The sequence below is a fragment of the Lepisma saccharinum genome, chromosome 2 (genome assembly GCF_977018435.1).
Source record: "Lepisma saccharinum chromosome 2, izLepSacc3.1, whole genome shotgun sequence".
Lineage (NCBI taxonomy): Eukaryota > Metazoa > Arthropoda > Insecta > Zygentoma > Lepismatidae > Lepisma > Lepisma saccharinum.
In genome coordinates this window covers 58,148,367-58,163,571 of record NC_139230.1, presented here as the reverse complement: position 1 = coordinate 58,163,571, position 15,205 = coordinate 58,148,367, and the positions used below count along the sequence as shown (strand labels likewise).

At 43.9% G+C, this 15,205-nt stretch overlaps 1 non-coding gene across 1 annotated transcript; it reads left to right on the top strand.

The window, feature by feature from the left end:
* Positions 1–14,877: 14,877 nt before the first annotated feature.
* Positions 14,878–14,950, top strand: TRNAM-CAU (transfer RNA methionine (anticodon CAU)). The gene has a single exon. It is a non-coding gene; the product is annotated as a tRNA-Met (tRNA).
* The last annotated feature ends 255 nt before the right edge of the window (positions 14,951–15,205 follow it).

Below are 15,205 nucleotides of genomic sequence, written 5' to 3'. Positions count from 1 at the left end.
GTAAAATCTTCCTTTCAGAATTTCGTCGCGATTATCTTTTATTATATACGCGTGACGGTTTCCAGGTAAGACTCGAACTACGGTGAAAAGTTCCGTACTCCAATTTTTAGTGAAGCCTTTTTCAAACGCACGCTTAAATTTACTGATTCTCACCTGATCTCCAATTTTGTATTTCGGTTTCTTGCTTGTAAATTTGTACTTTAGGCAATAAATCGTAGAAATTAAACGTCGCTCGTCAGATTTGTTGACGTCAGCTGGTTTCATGTTTATCGTGCGATACAAACTGTGATTATAGCTGTTAACAAGTTCCGGACGCATGTCGAGCCACTTGTAATTCCCCTGAAGCGTGAATTGTCTCCACATGCGTGTTTTGAGAGTTCGGTTGAAACGTTCCACTATGCTGGCTTTGATGTGACTATAGGTGGAGTAATGTTGAATATTTTGTTTTTGAATAAATTGCTGAAAGACAGAGTTGTAGGATTCTTTTCCGTTGTGTGTTTGAAGAAATCGAGGTCAACTGCCACTCTGATTGAAAATAGTTTTGAATGCTTCCACTACACAAATTCCTGTTTTTGCTTTAAGAGGTAAAGCCCTCGCAAATTTTGAAAATGTGTCTATAACAGTGAGAAGATACTTGTATCCCTTGTTGATTTTATGTAAATTTTTTAAGTTGCCACTGCTCATTTCCACAAGGTCAGTTTGCCACAGGTCGTCTATGCCTTTGGTCACTACCGGCAGTCGTTTGTAGTTTCGCCGTGCAGGTTTGTGCAGCTCGTTCACAATAGCCTGTCTAGACATTGCGCGAAAATAAGAATATAGCTTGGATGGGATTTCTGGCCGCAGACAATGCCGGGTTTTCTATGTACAGCTTGTCACCTATTTCTCGGTAATTTGAGTGGCATCTTCGGCATAGACAGTCTCGCGAGTTTCGGGGTGGGTGAAATCGACCAACTCCACTCCTCTTATTTTAGGCTCGGCACTGATGTTCGTCACGGTCATGGTTGGGTAGTGGGTTGCTTGAGGCAAAGACCAGTATGAAACCTTGACGAACTAATGTGTGCCAGCGATGAAAAACTGGTGATAGGCTTTGGCAGGAGTCAGCATGTAGAGTTTGGCACCCGGATGGAAGAGCGAGGAAAATTCCCTGTTTGGAATGCTGTACAGTTCGATGACAACAGTGGACTTGAGATTGTCGATGCTGGCGTTCAGGGTGTTTACATTGGTTCGAACCTCGCTCTCCACATCCTCCAATCTACCGTTTATTGAGTCCAGATGCTCCTCGATAGCACGGACAACATAACGGATAATCGACCATTATCTTCACATCGACAATAAGCCTCTTGAATTTTTCGTTTAACTCATGTAGTTGGGTACTGAAATTGGTTATGGCCGATTCCTGGCTCGTCTCGATGCTGCCAATTTGCTCTTTTACATTGGCGATAATCTGCTGTAGACTTTCCACGAGTGTCAACTTGGAGCTCTGGGTTGCGAGGTCGTGGACCTGGGTTCTAATTTCCGGAAACAAGCCATGTAGCTCGCTGATGTTCTGGTTGATAAGCAAGGTTGCAACAGACTCCCGAAGCAATTCAATTTCGGTTTGGATGTTTTGGATGTCGTCGGATTTGAGTATTGAGTTGAGAGCCCTCTTCCCGCTTTTCAGTTCCTGCGAGGTAGGCAGGGTGGCACCGTGTTTTGGAGCGACTCCAAAGCTTTTTTCATCGCATCCAACTCTGAGGCAGCAGCAGCAGCGCGTATGCCTTCTTGTAATTGTGTTATGTCGTCCTGGGTGGGGGTGGATTGTTGCAAAGTTTCCAACTTAGCCTGTATGTCGTCGACACTCAGCTCGCTGGACAAAGGTAGATTGTCGATGAAGTCCTCTAGCGTTTGGAGTTTAGTTTTGACTTCGTTGATGGCTGCATGCAAAGCATCTGTTTGAAGCTCAGCCTTGATTCCAACGTAGGAATTTCGAACGATTGAAACTGTTCGTGCAATTTGGCAATACTGGCATTCACGAAATCGTAGTCATCTTGAGTTTTTATACTCTGGATAATGTTTTGCAGTTCAGTCTGAATGGTGCTCGTTTGGTCCTGCAAGTGTCGCTTCAGCTGTTCCACATCGGAGGTCTGCGCTTGCTGCAGCTTCAAAAATTCGTTCTGCAGCTTGCCTATGCTCAGCGCCAAGTTGTCGAAGTTGTCTATTGACGCGAGGTCGGTGTACTTTTGCAGCAGCGATTTAAGCTCGGCGTCAATTTTGAGTACGGGATCCAGGCACTGAGACTGTAGACTAGCTATTTCTGACTGGAGGCTGGATTTGAGTGTGGACTGCAGGGCCTGCAGGTCGCTTCGCAACTTCTTGACCCTGACGTCGAGCATGAGAAGCTCTTCGCCATGGTCGTCGCGTTTCGTGTGACCAAAAACATCGGTAGGCATTGTTACCACTGTGGTCATTTATTATAGGGCATCTCCACAAAAAGAGGAATGAGTGTGTCGTAGTCGTCCAAGAGCTCCACGTACAGGCGATCGCCAGCAGACACATCGTACGTTGTAGTCGCATCCATCCTATCATGTTTGATGCGATAGATGTTCTTGTCAGAGGAAACCTTGACCTCCCCTTTGTTTTCAGGGTTCATGTTGAACTGCAGTTTGCCGGAGATGAAGAACCGGTAATAATTCAAATTGTTGTTGAATACATAGAAAGTTTTGCCCACATCCTCGTCGTACTGGGTCAAAATGCTATTCAACTGTATAATTAACAGACCGTTAAGTTTAGATAGCATGGAAGGCAGGAGTTCGTTGAAGATCGACGACGACGTAGGCTGGACGGGCACTTCCATAGCTTGCTTCCTGAAGCCAAACAGATTCATAGGCATTGTTATTTTATAGAAACATTTCTAGCTGTAAGGTTAAAATTGGTCAGAGAGGAATTCCATTCTTTATTGTTCAGCTACTGAAAAACCAGGAAGTAAACTTCCGCTGTCCAAGGCCTACATATTGTTCATTCTGTCAATATTGCTAGCACACAGGGGAACGAAATTGTAGTTTCTAGTTGTCCACAGAAAAATAATTTTCAAATAGATAACAGAAAGAGCACAGTCGCTTTTCGATACCAAGAACTAATTACTACAATACAATAAGTATATTTGCAATTAATAGCAAAATATTAATATTTATTTTTCTTTATTAACAATATCTATGAATTTGTATCGAACAAAAAACATGTTATAGAAATATTTCCAGCCGTAAGTTCAAAATTTGGCCCCCTTCTTCTTCCACCCAAATCGCATTACATACATACATGTGGAGGACAGAGGTATTCATGTTTCCGTCCGTGGCGTTACGAGAAAAAAGTTTGCCTCCCAATATTGCTTAAGAGTTTTGGTTAGCATGCAATAGATCAGTATGCTAGAAAATACAGAGGAGGATGGGGGGGTTAACAAGAGCATCAACACTGCACCACCACTATTTCCAATTAACATATATTAGATCGTAGTCATTTGTCACCAACACTCCATCTTACTGCATAGGAAGGCTACAAGATATTACAGCATAGATCGCTGTCAACTCCTATTTGTAGGTTAGCCTCGCCTGTGAAATATCATATGGCAAAATTAAAAAATCAATAGGTTTGTGAAGCAACTAGTCAGTGTTGCAAACTCTTATTTGTAGGTTAGCATCGCCTGTAAAATATCATATGGTGAAATTTTCTTGGGTGGGTTGGCAACACTGCGGCTCACTTGGTGACGTTGAAACGGGTTGATTAAACTCACTAGGCCGTATCAGTGTTGCCAACTCACTAGTTGCAGCTGTGAAATATCATATGGTGAAATTTTCGTGGGTTGGCAACACTGTGGCTCACTTGGTGACGCAGAGTCCTTTTGAGAAAATTTAGTTGCCATGAAAATTGCACTAAAATGTCGTTGAACACTATAAAATCCACAAAAAAATCGTTATAAAAGGCTATCACTGAGGTTAAATCGTAAAAAAAAAAAATCGGCTCACATGGTGACGTTGAAACGGGTTAGTTAAACTACTATTGGACCAGACGCCAGAGTCTCGTTAGTCTGCAAAATGCAGTTCAGGGTGTACTACGTGGAAGTGAGGTTGCTGATTTGGTGTACTACGTAGAAGGTCACCCCTTACACCCCTAGCGGAATCTAAGAGTAACATGATAAAATGATGCTCAAGATCATAGCCTCTGATTAAGGGGTGCAAAAGCCTAGATGGAAGTTCAATCCAAAAAGAAAAACCTCACTTTATCTCACTGCTCTTAGTTTCATTGCATTGACGGGTATATACATATAAACACGCTTCCAAAAGTTAAGCACGTGATGGTAAAATCAACAAAAATGGAAAGGTAAAGCTTTGATTAACACAGAATTGCACATGAAGGTAGCAAATGTGTTTATCAAAAATAATCCTACAAAATTTATAAACACTTCGTATCAGCTTTTAAATGCACCTCAAACCCATCAGAATGCTGGCGTCTTCAACGAAAGTGTGATGATTCTTGCACGAAATTCTCGCTTTTATGCTATTTCATGAGCACAGATTAAGCACCTAGGTACAGATGATTCACTCTCTACTTACAAAAAAGAAGCTACACGTAGAAACTGGCATCTATATCCGCAGCGATATTCAGCCAAAACTCAAATTTGAATACGCTTTCGAAAATTTGCATTGCGTGCTTAACTTTTGGAAGGCAGTGTGCATATGATACGATATGCTATTTATTGATATTGATACAAGCCCTTGGGCTGTGCGTATCCTACAATATTTTACTTAAACATACACTCCATTGATCATACATTTATAAACATTTATAAACGGAAACATTTAGAAAAAAAAGAATATATATGTATATATATATATACACACACATGCATAGAATGCAATATGGCTCTTTGTAACATTTGAGATTGTTCATTATCACTACCTTCACAACACTGCACTACACGCCCGGCCTTGCCTGATCCACTGTTCCATATCCTTCACTTTCACTTACCCCTTGCAGCATTTTCCTGCGCTCCCTCCAAACTGCAAGTAAATATGAGCTCAGGGCTTTCATGTTTGCATCCGTTATATTACCCCTCTCCTCCCTAGATACAGCCTGGAATGTCTGCTCAATGCTGTCCCTTGCACTGACCCCCCATTTGCGTTGTCTGAGGGGCGCCGACCAAACACACTCGTGCAGGATGTGAGTCCTCGTCTCCTCTTTGCCGCATAACGTGCAGCTGGCACGACCTTCCGGCTCCTTAAATTTGTATTGCCTCCACCCCCTAGCAGGAACCAGGCGAATCCACTTCTTTGCTGGTACGTATACATATCAATGTACCGTTTCCTCCCCCATTCCGCCCACAGCCCTGGCGTTACCTTCTCCCCACATTCTGCCATGATGTCTTGCCTGCTACTGTCCACCAACGTCTCCCTTAGAATTTGCAACATCCCAGTTTCGCACCTCCCGCCCCTCACATCTTCCCACAGTTCCCCCAGACCCATTCTGTACAGGTCGTCTCTAATCCCTCTTGCCGAGTGGCGTGCGAATCCTTCCTCAATCTGAACTCGCAGACACCGTTCTTTCAATCCCCCTCCATGTAGGACTGCCTTGACGGGTCGAGGGGACTTAGTAGAGAGGCCATTTTTATCTCACCATTTCGCTCATTCTTCACATCCCTTCACGTTATCACCATTCCATCACATCATTCATCTCCATATCTTTGACCTCCCTATAACTAAGGGTCCTGCTAGAGGAGACAACCTCGATAAAACACCCCTATCTCAAGGTGTGAGTTGCACGTGCCGATGGGACAGTGTTGGCTGCAGAGGTAGGTGCAGTCGCGAACGTGGCCTCGGGGATTTCGGTTTGGTCTTCGAGTAGCCTCCATTTTTGGGGGTAGGCCTTCCTCGGCATAGAGGGCATGTCGAGGCGACAATTTATGGACCCTCCACAATAATAATATTTTGTATATGGGTACAAAAACAACACAAACGGGGGGAAACCCCCAAAACGAGCGCGGCCTTCGAGCCCGCTTCATTTGGTGGAAAAGACAAGTAACGTGCCACGTTACCTTGTTATCAGTATTGTTCAGAAGACCGATACTAGCGATAATTCTGCAACAACAAAGAAACATGGAGCTGCTACATTGAAGGACTTGTCACCATTTCTTTAAAGAAACAGCTAGACTACGCCGCTGGTTCAGACGTACCAGAAATTAAAAAGCTGAGAAACGGGAGTCTACTTATCCAGACCAGCACAGATCGCCAGACAAACAATCTATTAAAGCTAAGATCTTTGGGCGACTTTCCTGTTAATTTTGAACCCCATCGTCAACTTAACAGTAGTAAAGGTGTGATTCGCCACTGGGATCTGCTAAATGCTGAGGAGGAAGAGATTCTTGAAGCACTGTCAGACCAACATGTCACCGCAGTGCAGCGAATAAAGACGCGAAAGTCCGGAGAACTTGTACCAACTGCTTCCTTTATACTAACATTCCAAACGACCACTCTCCCAGATAGGGTACGGGCTGGATATTTGAGGCTGAAAGTCCGGCCGTACATACATAACCCGATGCGGTGTTTCAAATGCCAGCACTTTGGGCATACTCAGCCTTCCTGCAAGGCCACTACCGCTCTTTGTGGTAAGTGCAGTCTGCCTGACCTTGTTCTTCTGGTCCCAGATGCATTAATTGCCAAGGCGAGCACCCAGTCTGGCATCGTGACTGCCCCTCTTTCCAACAAGAGAAGAAAATCAGAGAGTTGGTCGTCACAGAGAAAATCTCCGCTGGTGAAGCAAAACAACGTCTCCGTGAAAGTATACGAACCACTTTACCTGTGCCATAAGCTACAGTTGCTGCAGCTGCTCTTACCCGTCGCAGTGTAGGTGTACAAACCAGCGACGTGTCCACTCAAACTACAACGCTTCCCGTAGTAGCTCGCCCTGCTTCGAGGAAACCAGCAACCACTCCTCGCTCCACTGAAAAGAAGTTCAAGCAGGTACACACTAAACAATATTTTCTGAAGTCCAGTAGCTCTCCAGTCAGCGCGGTATCGACCACCCTGAGACTTGAAGCGCAGCTGAAAGCTGCCCGGCGGGCGCTAAAAGCACCCGCCCCCACTCCCCCTTCGCCCTCTGTGTCCTTACCCGAGGACATGATACTGGACGAAGCTGCGGATTAAGAATTTATCAAGGTGACAGGGACTAGAAATAGAGTACACCGTAAAAGGTAACTATCATACCTACAGCTATGGCTTATTGTCTCCAATGGAACCTTAACGGTTTCCGTACGCATCTCGAGGAACTGCAAATCTTAATATCTGAATTTGACCCTGCCATCATATGTCTCCAAGAGACACATTTTCGTCCAAATGAATCAGTGATTCTGAACGGATACACGTACCGACAAGCTTCCTGAGGGTCGTCGTGCACACGGTGGTGTTCCAATCGGTGTTCGAGATACCATCTACTCAACGCCAATCTTCCTCACCATTCCCCTCCAAGCTGTCGCCGTGCGGGTCCATTTACCACAGCCAATATCTGTGTGCTGTGTCTACATCACAAGAGAGGAGCGATTCTCTCTTGAGGAACTCCTTTCCATATTCGAACAACTTCCGTCTGCTGTAGTTCTTTTGGGCGATTTTAATTCCTACCATCGTTTGTGGGGCTCCGTTCGTACAGAGCCCCGGGGTCAAATTGTAGATCAATTCCGTGAGGCATCAAGTTTAACGTTGCTGAATTATGGGACTCCTACATATTTCAGTCCGTCCTCAGGCACTCACTCTGCGTTGGACTTGTCCTTCTGCAGTCCCAGCCTTGCTCCTACCACATCTTGGAGTCTTCACCCTGATCTCTGTGGGAGTGATCACTTCCCACTCATTCTTACATTCGAACATCTTCAGCACCCACGTGAACAACAACCTCACTGACATCTCAGTCGGGCTGACTGGGGTGCCTTCGAGCGTGCAGTGGACCTTGAAGTCGATCTTTCGTCGACTTTGCCAGCCATCGACGCCTTAGATATCTTTGTGTCACGAGTGCATGATGCTGCACGAACCTCCATTCCACATCCCAGTGGATCTGCGAGGCGACGCCAAGTCCCCTGGTGGACTGCGGAGATTAGTGCAGCCATCAAGGACCGCAATCATGCCCTAGATCGATTCAATAGGAACCACACTGCCACAAACCTCGAGCAGTTCCGCATTATACGTGCCCGTGCCCGTCGGCTCATTCGAGCCAGTAAGAAGGCGTGCTGGGTCCAATACGTGTCTTTGGCCGTTTGGACCAAAGTACGTCGCATCCAGGGGGGTTCATCTACTCCTCTGAGTGCTCTGGAGCACGATGGGAAGCTGTACACAGATTCCGGAGACATAGCTAATATCTTGGCCACACAGTTTTCTGATGCGTCTAGCTCGGAAAAATATGAACCACGTTTCCGCCGTGAGAAGGACCGCCAGGAACGACGCCCTCTAGTTTTTCGAAGTCATAACACCGAGCCATACAACTCTCCATTCACTGAATGGGAGTTCGAACAGGCGCTTCGAGATTCTAAGAATACAGCTCCAGGAGTGGACAAGATCCACTATGAGATGCTTCGTCATCTGCCCATTGGAGCAAAACATTTCCTTCTGGCGGTATTCAACAGGCTTTGGTTGGAGGACTCTTTCCCTACCTCCTGGAAAGAAGCAATTATCGTTCCCATCCTGAAACCAGGTAAACAACGAACCGCAGCCTCGAGTTATAGGCCTATTGCCCTAACTAGCTGTGTGTGCAAGTTGATGGAACGCATGATCAACAAGCGTCTCACCTGGTTTTTGGAGGAAAACTGTTTGATAAGTAATTTTCAATGTGGTTTTCGCTCCAACCGTTCCACAATGGACTTTCTGGTTCAGCTGGAACCACACATTCAGGACTCATTCCTCAACAAGGAACATTTAGTTGCAGTTTTCTTTGACTTCCAAACGTGGCGCTTTGGCATCATAAAGCAGCTCCATTCTTGGGGCGTCCGTGGCCATATGGCGTACTTTATTCAAAACTTTTTATCTGATCGTTTTTACCGAGTACGTGTTGGGAACTCCTTTTCGGATATTCACGAACAAGAGAACGGTGTCCCGTATGGCAGCGTACTTAGTGTGACTCTGTTTGCCATAGCAGTGAACAGTGTTATAGCAAGCATTGTTTCCCCTGTACATGGTCTTCTGTATGTAGACGACCTCACGATCTTTTGTCGCTCACTGAATCTCGCGTCAGCTTCTCGTCAGCTTCTCGTCAACTCCAACTGACGATAAACCGTTTGGTTGAGTGGTCCTCCCAAAGAGGTTTCACCTTCTCATCCGAGAAATCCGTGTGTGTCCACTTTTGTCGTCAGCGTACATGTCATGTAGATCCTGACCTGTACATGGGGAAATCTCCCCTGTGCTTCGTGAATGCGATCCGCTTCCTGGGCCTCATTTTCGATAAGAAATTAACATGGCTACCTCACCTTCGCCTGTTAAAGTTCTCTTGTCTTCGAGTTCTCAACCTTTTACGCGTTTTATCTCATACTTCTTGGGGTGCTGATAGGACGGTACTGCTTCGCCTGTACCGTGCACTCATCAGGTCGAAGCTTGATTATGGATGTGTTGTGTATTCTTCTGCCCGCCCATCTAGACTTCGCATCCTAGACACCGTCCACCATGCTGGTATACGTGTGTGCTCTGGTGCCTTTCGTACCAGTCCAATCGCCAGTTTATACGTAGAGGCATCTGAGCCGTCGCTGTCTCTGTGAAGACAGCGACTGGTAGTGAACTACTTCCTCCATCTTCGCTCGATGCCTTCACATCCTTCATTTCACACCATCTCAGACGAGAGTAGGCTGGCAAGGTATCGGCTCCACCCTAGTGTCACTAGACCATTTGGTGTTTGTGCAGACGAGATCCTGTCAGCACTTGGTGTGGACAGTGATCTTCCTGGTGTCTCTCCACTCATTCCTCCTCTCCCTACCTGGGAGTTTCCTGCCCCTTCCATCGATTTTTCTCTGACTGCCCTCCCAAAAGCAGAAACACCAATGGTTGTATACCAGCAACGGTTTTTAGAACTTCATGCGAAGCACCCCAATTTTAATGTGTTTTACACGGATTGTTCCAAGACAGTCGAATCAGTTGGTTGCGCATTCATCCTAGAATCTCAAAGTTCCAGTTACTCGCTACATCCTGCCTGTTCCATCTATAAGGCAGAGTTGTACGCCATTCTAAAGGCACTGGACTTTGAAGACGTCAATGGTCTGAAGAAAGTCGTGTGCAGTGATTCGACCAGCGTGTTGCAGACTCTGGATTCGCCGTATTCCAGGTATCCGGTAGCTCAACGCATATTCAGACGGCCTGTGTCCTTATCTGTCAGTGCGGATGTACACTTCTGTTGGGTCCCTAGCCACGTGGGCATCCAGGGGAACGAAGCAGCTGATGCTGCCGCCAAGTCTGCTGATGCAGATGACGACGTTCTCGTCCACCTTTTGCCAGCTAGCGACCTGCAGAATGTGTTCCGTTGTTGCCTTCTTGACACTTGGCAGGCCGAGTGGGATACGGAAACGGGGAACAAGCTTCACGCTGTTAAGCCCATCATAGGTGCTTGGCGTTCCTCGTCCCACTCCTCTCGGCGAGAAGAAGTTATTCTTACCCGCATGCGTCTAGGACACAGCGTCTTACGCATAGTCACTTGCTACAAGGGCTGGACCATCCGTTGTGTCGTGTTTGTAATATTATTTTAAGCATTCGACACATTCTCGTTGAATGTGTCGATCTTGCTTACCTCCGGCAGACTTTTAACCTTTCCGGCTGTTTGTCATCCCTCTTGGGTGATGACAGCAGTATTTTATCAAATGTTTTTAGTTTCTTGCGAAGAGCTGGACTTTTCCACCGTCTGTAAGGAGGTTTTTAGTTTGTTTGTTCTAACTTTTTAATGTGTTGTGTTTGATTCGTGCAGGCCTTTTTACAACCTTGCACTTTTAGTTTTTCCCAAGGGGCTATTTACCCCCCCTTTTAGTTTTCAGTCAGAATTTTAGATAAGGGGATATTTCTCCGTATACATAGAAGGGTGCATAATGGCCTTAAGTGCCGACGCACCCATAATTTTTAAATCAATCAATCAATCAACCGTTCTTTCAATGAGTCTTCAGTCCCTTGTTCCAGCTTCACCCAGTGCTTGAAGCATCTCATTTTTGCTTCGATATCCTCCCCGTGTTTGCCCATATCCCTCAGAATGCCACACGTGCTTGCACTCTGCTGGTTCCCAGTAGTTGTTTAAAAAACCGCGCTTGTATCTGATTTGTTACTCGCCCCCTACACTCCCCCATAATTCCGCGCCGTAAAATAGGGTTGCTTTGACCGTTGCTTCAAAAATCTGCTCCACCAATCTCACACTGACTCCAGGGACTTTCCGTTGCAGTCGCTCTACCTTGCCCAACACATATCAAGCTTTTCCCTTTCTGCTCTCAACGTGCTTTGTCCACTCCCCTGCCATACTCAACGTGATGCCTAGATAGGTGAAACGTTTGACCCTTTCAAGCTCCCTAGTTGCCATACGCCCACCGCTCCTTTACTGCAAAGACATAGCCTTCTTAAACACCATTATTTTAGTTTTTCATCTGTTTACCTTCAACTTCCATGTTGTGCAGCATTGCTTCAGTCTGTCCAATCCAGCTGTAACCCCTGCACTTCGTTTGATATAAAAATAGATCATCTGCATAGAGCAGCATTGGTATCGGTGTGCCAAATATCTCCGGTGTTTCGGCACCTTCTTCTCCCACGTAGCTACTAGCAACGTCATTAATAAAAAGAATGAAAAGTAAAGGCGAAAGAATGCAACCCTGTTGGACGCCTACCGTGCTCTCGTGCTGCCCAGACACCACCCCCTGCCCACATTTAACACAAAATTTGACCCCTCTGTACATACGTATTCATTAGAGTATTGATCACTCTAGCCGCAACCCCCATGTCCCATAACTTCCCCCATAGCATTTGCCTATTGATAGTCAAACGCCTTTTCAAAGTCAACGAAACAGCAATATAATTTCCCCCCTTTTCTCGTTTAATTTGCTTTGAATCAGTGTGTTCAGGACAAAAATATTATTTACAGTGCTATAATTGGACCTGAAACTATCCTGCAGGGGAGTCAGTTTATCCTCTCTCTGGTACTTCACAATGAATTACAGAAAATAATAAAATTGTGAGCGAAGCGAGCAAGAAAAATTTTAGAGCCAAATTTTTGCAAACTGAAAAGAATAATGATTTATTATGGCACAAAGTATTTCATGGGACGCTCTGGCATTCTCTTTTACAATTTTTATCATTTAGATCGTTTGGCGCACAGGGCCAACTCCCGCCGCCACCTACGGCTCAAGACTGTAAGAAAGGATATATATATTGCGAGCGAAACGAGCAAGAAAATTTTACGAAATGCATTTTCATTTGTACAAAGTTTGATATCGAGAAGGGCAATTGCCCTTTTGTGTCCCCCTCCCTTTGCAGGTACTTTTGCCCGTCTGGAAGAAATAATGCAAGAAAGACGTGAAAAGTAAATCCATCTTGAGTATATTTTTGTCCTGCTACTCTTACATTCTACTAGTCTTGCTTTCTTTTAACTCCATGTTTGCCCCCTAGAATTGATTTCCGTCCAAGGTTGGAGATGGGCAATGCGTATTGCCCCCTGTGGTTGCGTCACTCCACCCCCTTTCCCCGTAGTTGCTTTGAACTTTAATCGGCTTGAAAATAGAGTACTTCATTTTCTTTTAGAGCATAATATAGTTTAACCAGCGATAAGATTGCTCTACACTAAATTTTTAGGTGAAAGTATAATAATGTAGGGACATGAACGTCTGGAAGGGGGCAAGGATGGCCACTCCTCCCCCTTAGAAATCGAATATAAACCTAAGAAGTATATTTTTCACACGTATAATTTGATTTCAGTCACAGTAATTTACATTAATGAGATAGTTTCAAATTCAAGTGGTGTTTTTTGAGGGGGAAACACTATTATCGGGGATATATGCCCCATGAACAAATATCTTGCTTGTCCCTCCGTGAAAAAAAATTCTGTGGACGTCCATTATTAGGGGGCAATTGCCCCCCCTTGTCCCCTCCCCGTGTTCACGCCTATGCTCAAGATGGAATTAGTGTTCACGTATTTCTTTATTTTTCTTCCAGACAGCCAATAGCACCTGCAGGTCGGGGGGTGGGGGTGGGGGCACAGAGAGGCAATTGCCATCCTCGACTTCAAGTGTTATTGACATAAATATAGATTTCGTAATTTTTTTTCGTAAATTCATAAAAGTTCAGAGCCGTATCTAAGGGACGACGAACAATCTAATTAAAACGTTATAAATAATTTGGTTCTAAAAACTATCTTGCGAGCGAAGCGAGCAATCTCATTCTTTTCTGTAATGCATTGCAAATTACCACAGAGAGAAGTAAGGCCAACTATGTAGTTCAGACTGCTAGGTCTTAAATGCATGAACAATTGTTTGGATGAAAAAGGGCGCGCACGTTTGAGAGATTTATATAATTTTTATTGTTGGTTTGTTAAGAAGCGGATGAATTAATTGATTATGTAATGCATTTAAATAATATGTTATACGAGTATATATGTATTAAAGAAACTTTGAATACGTACACAATTTAGTGTTAACATGTTGCGTATGGATTATCTAATTTTTTATCTCCATGCTGGATATATGTGAAACATAAGTTGTACATGATTGTACGTGTCATATGTACAAAAATAATTATATTCGTCATGCATTTTCTGTCTTTCAAAAATACAGTTTGTGTGCTTGTTTAAAATTATTAGCTAATGTGAAATTGAACGTGTTCAAAAAATATTGAAAATTGTTTGTCTAGCACAAACGCTTTAGCAAGATTTCTCGCATTTTTGCGTGATTTACGAGGATAATATCGTCTTTGGGTTTGATACTACTACTATTACTACTATTGCTACTACTATACTACTACTAATAATGATGATGATGATGTTGTTGTTGTTGTTGTTGTTATTATTATTATTATTATTATTATTGTTATTATTATTATTATTATAGGTACGTTTATCTTGGTACTTCGTGGTTGCGCCTCTGCTTAAAAAAATCATATTTCATGCTTTTCTTTTTTTTCACAATCGCACCCCCTAAGCACTCCCAGATGATTAATCCTGCCGCCGCCACTGCCACTACTTATACCAACTTTTATTTCTAGTTTGTTTAGTTTATGTCCCTCTTATAAATCTTGGGTTAATAGCTACAATGAGAATGAATGATGAACTTATGAAATTGGTGGGGTCTCCCTGATGGCCGTAGTGGTAACGTAATCAAGGGGTCCCGGGTTTGATGACTGGTGGAGGCATATGGCACAGTGGTTCGGATCCCACTTCAAACTGTAGGTTCAGCCCCGATTAGCCTGTCTGTGCATAAAGTGGACTTAAAAGACAACAAATCAAGTCAAATTATGAAATTGGTTTTGGGACAAACATAAGTGTGCATTCATGCGTAACTGGTTCGTAGTTGGGAAATCTGGCCTGTAGCGAGGATTATGTACGTACATATGTGAGTAATTTGCTTAACATTTTTCACATGCGAACATGAGTCAACTAAAAATATTAATTATAAAAATATTACTACTTATAGTTATTATTATTATTATTATTGTTGTTGCTATTATTATTATTACATAATTTATCTAAATTAAGGGGAATGTTGCACTACAAATGAATACTTTATCCCTTGCAAATGGAAATTGTGCCCACAGACTGTGGCAACACTGATCCTCCTTTGCTAGTTTGTTGATGCACTCGTCAGAAATTATCAGTTTCTCTCTCCCTGTGTGTCCTGTTATACTGAACAGAGGCGTTCTACATTCGCCTGCCTCGGTAGCGCAGTAGGCAGCGCGTGAGTCTCATAATCTCAAGGTCGTGATTTCGATCCTCACCCGGGGCATAACTTTTTCCTTCCGCTTCATATTGTAGGAATACGTGCACTTATGTATAATTCTTGATTTGTAACATTGAAGGATAGAAGCGAATTAATAACACTAATCATTGTGTTTGATAATGTTGTGTTGAGGGTACGATTCAGCTCGAAATTTTGGAAAACACTTATTTCAAATTATTCTTTGTAGCTAATCAGTGGTGATTTATTCATTCTAGTTTTTTTTTATTTTTAACCACTGCTATTTTTAAAAAGAGATTTACC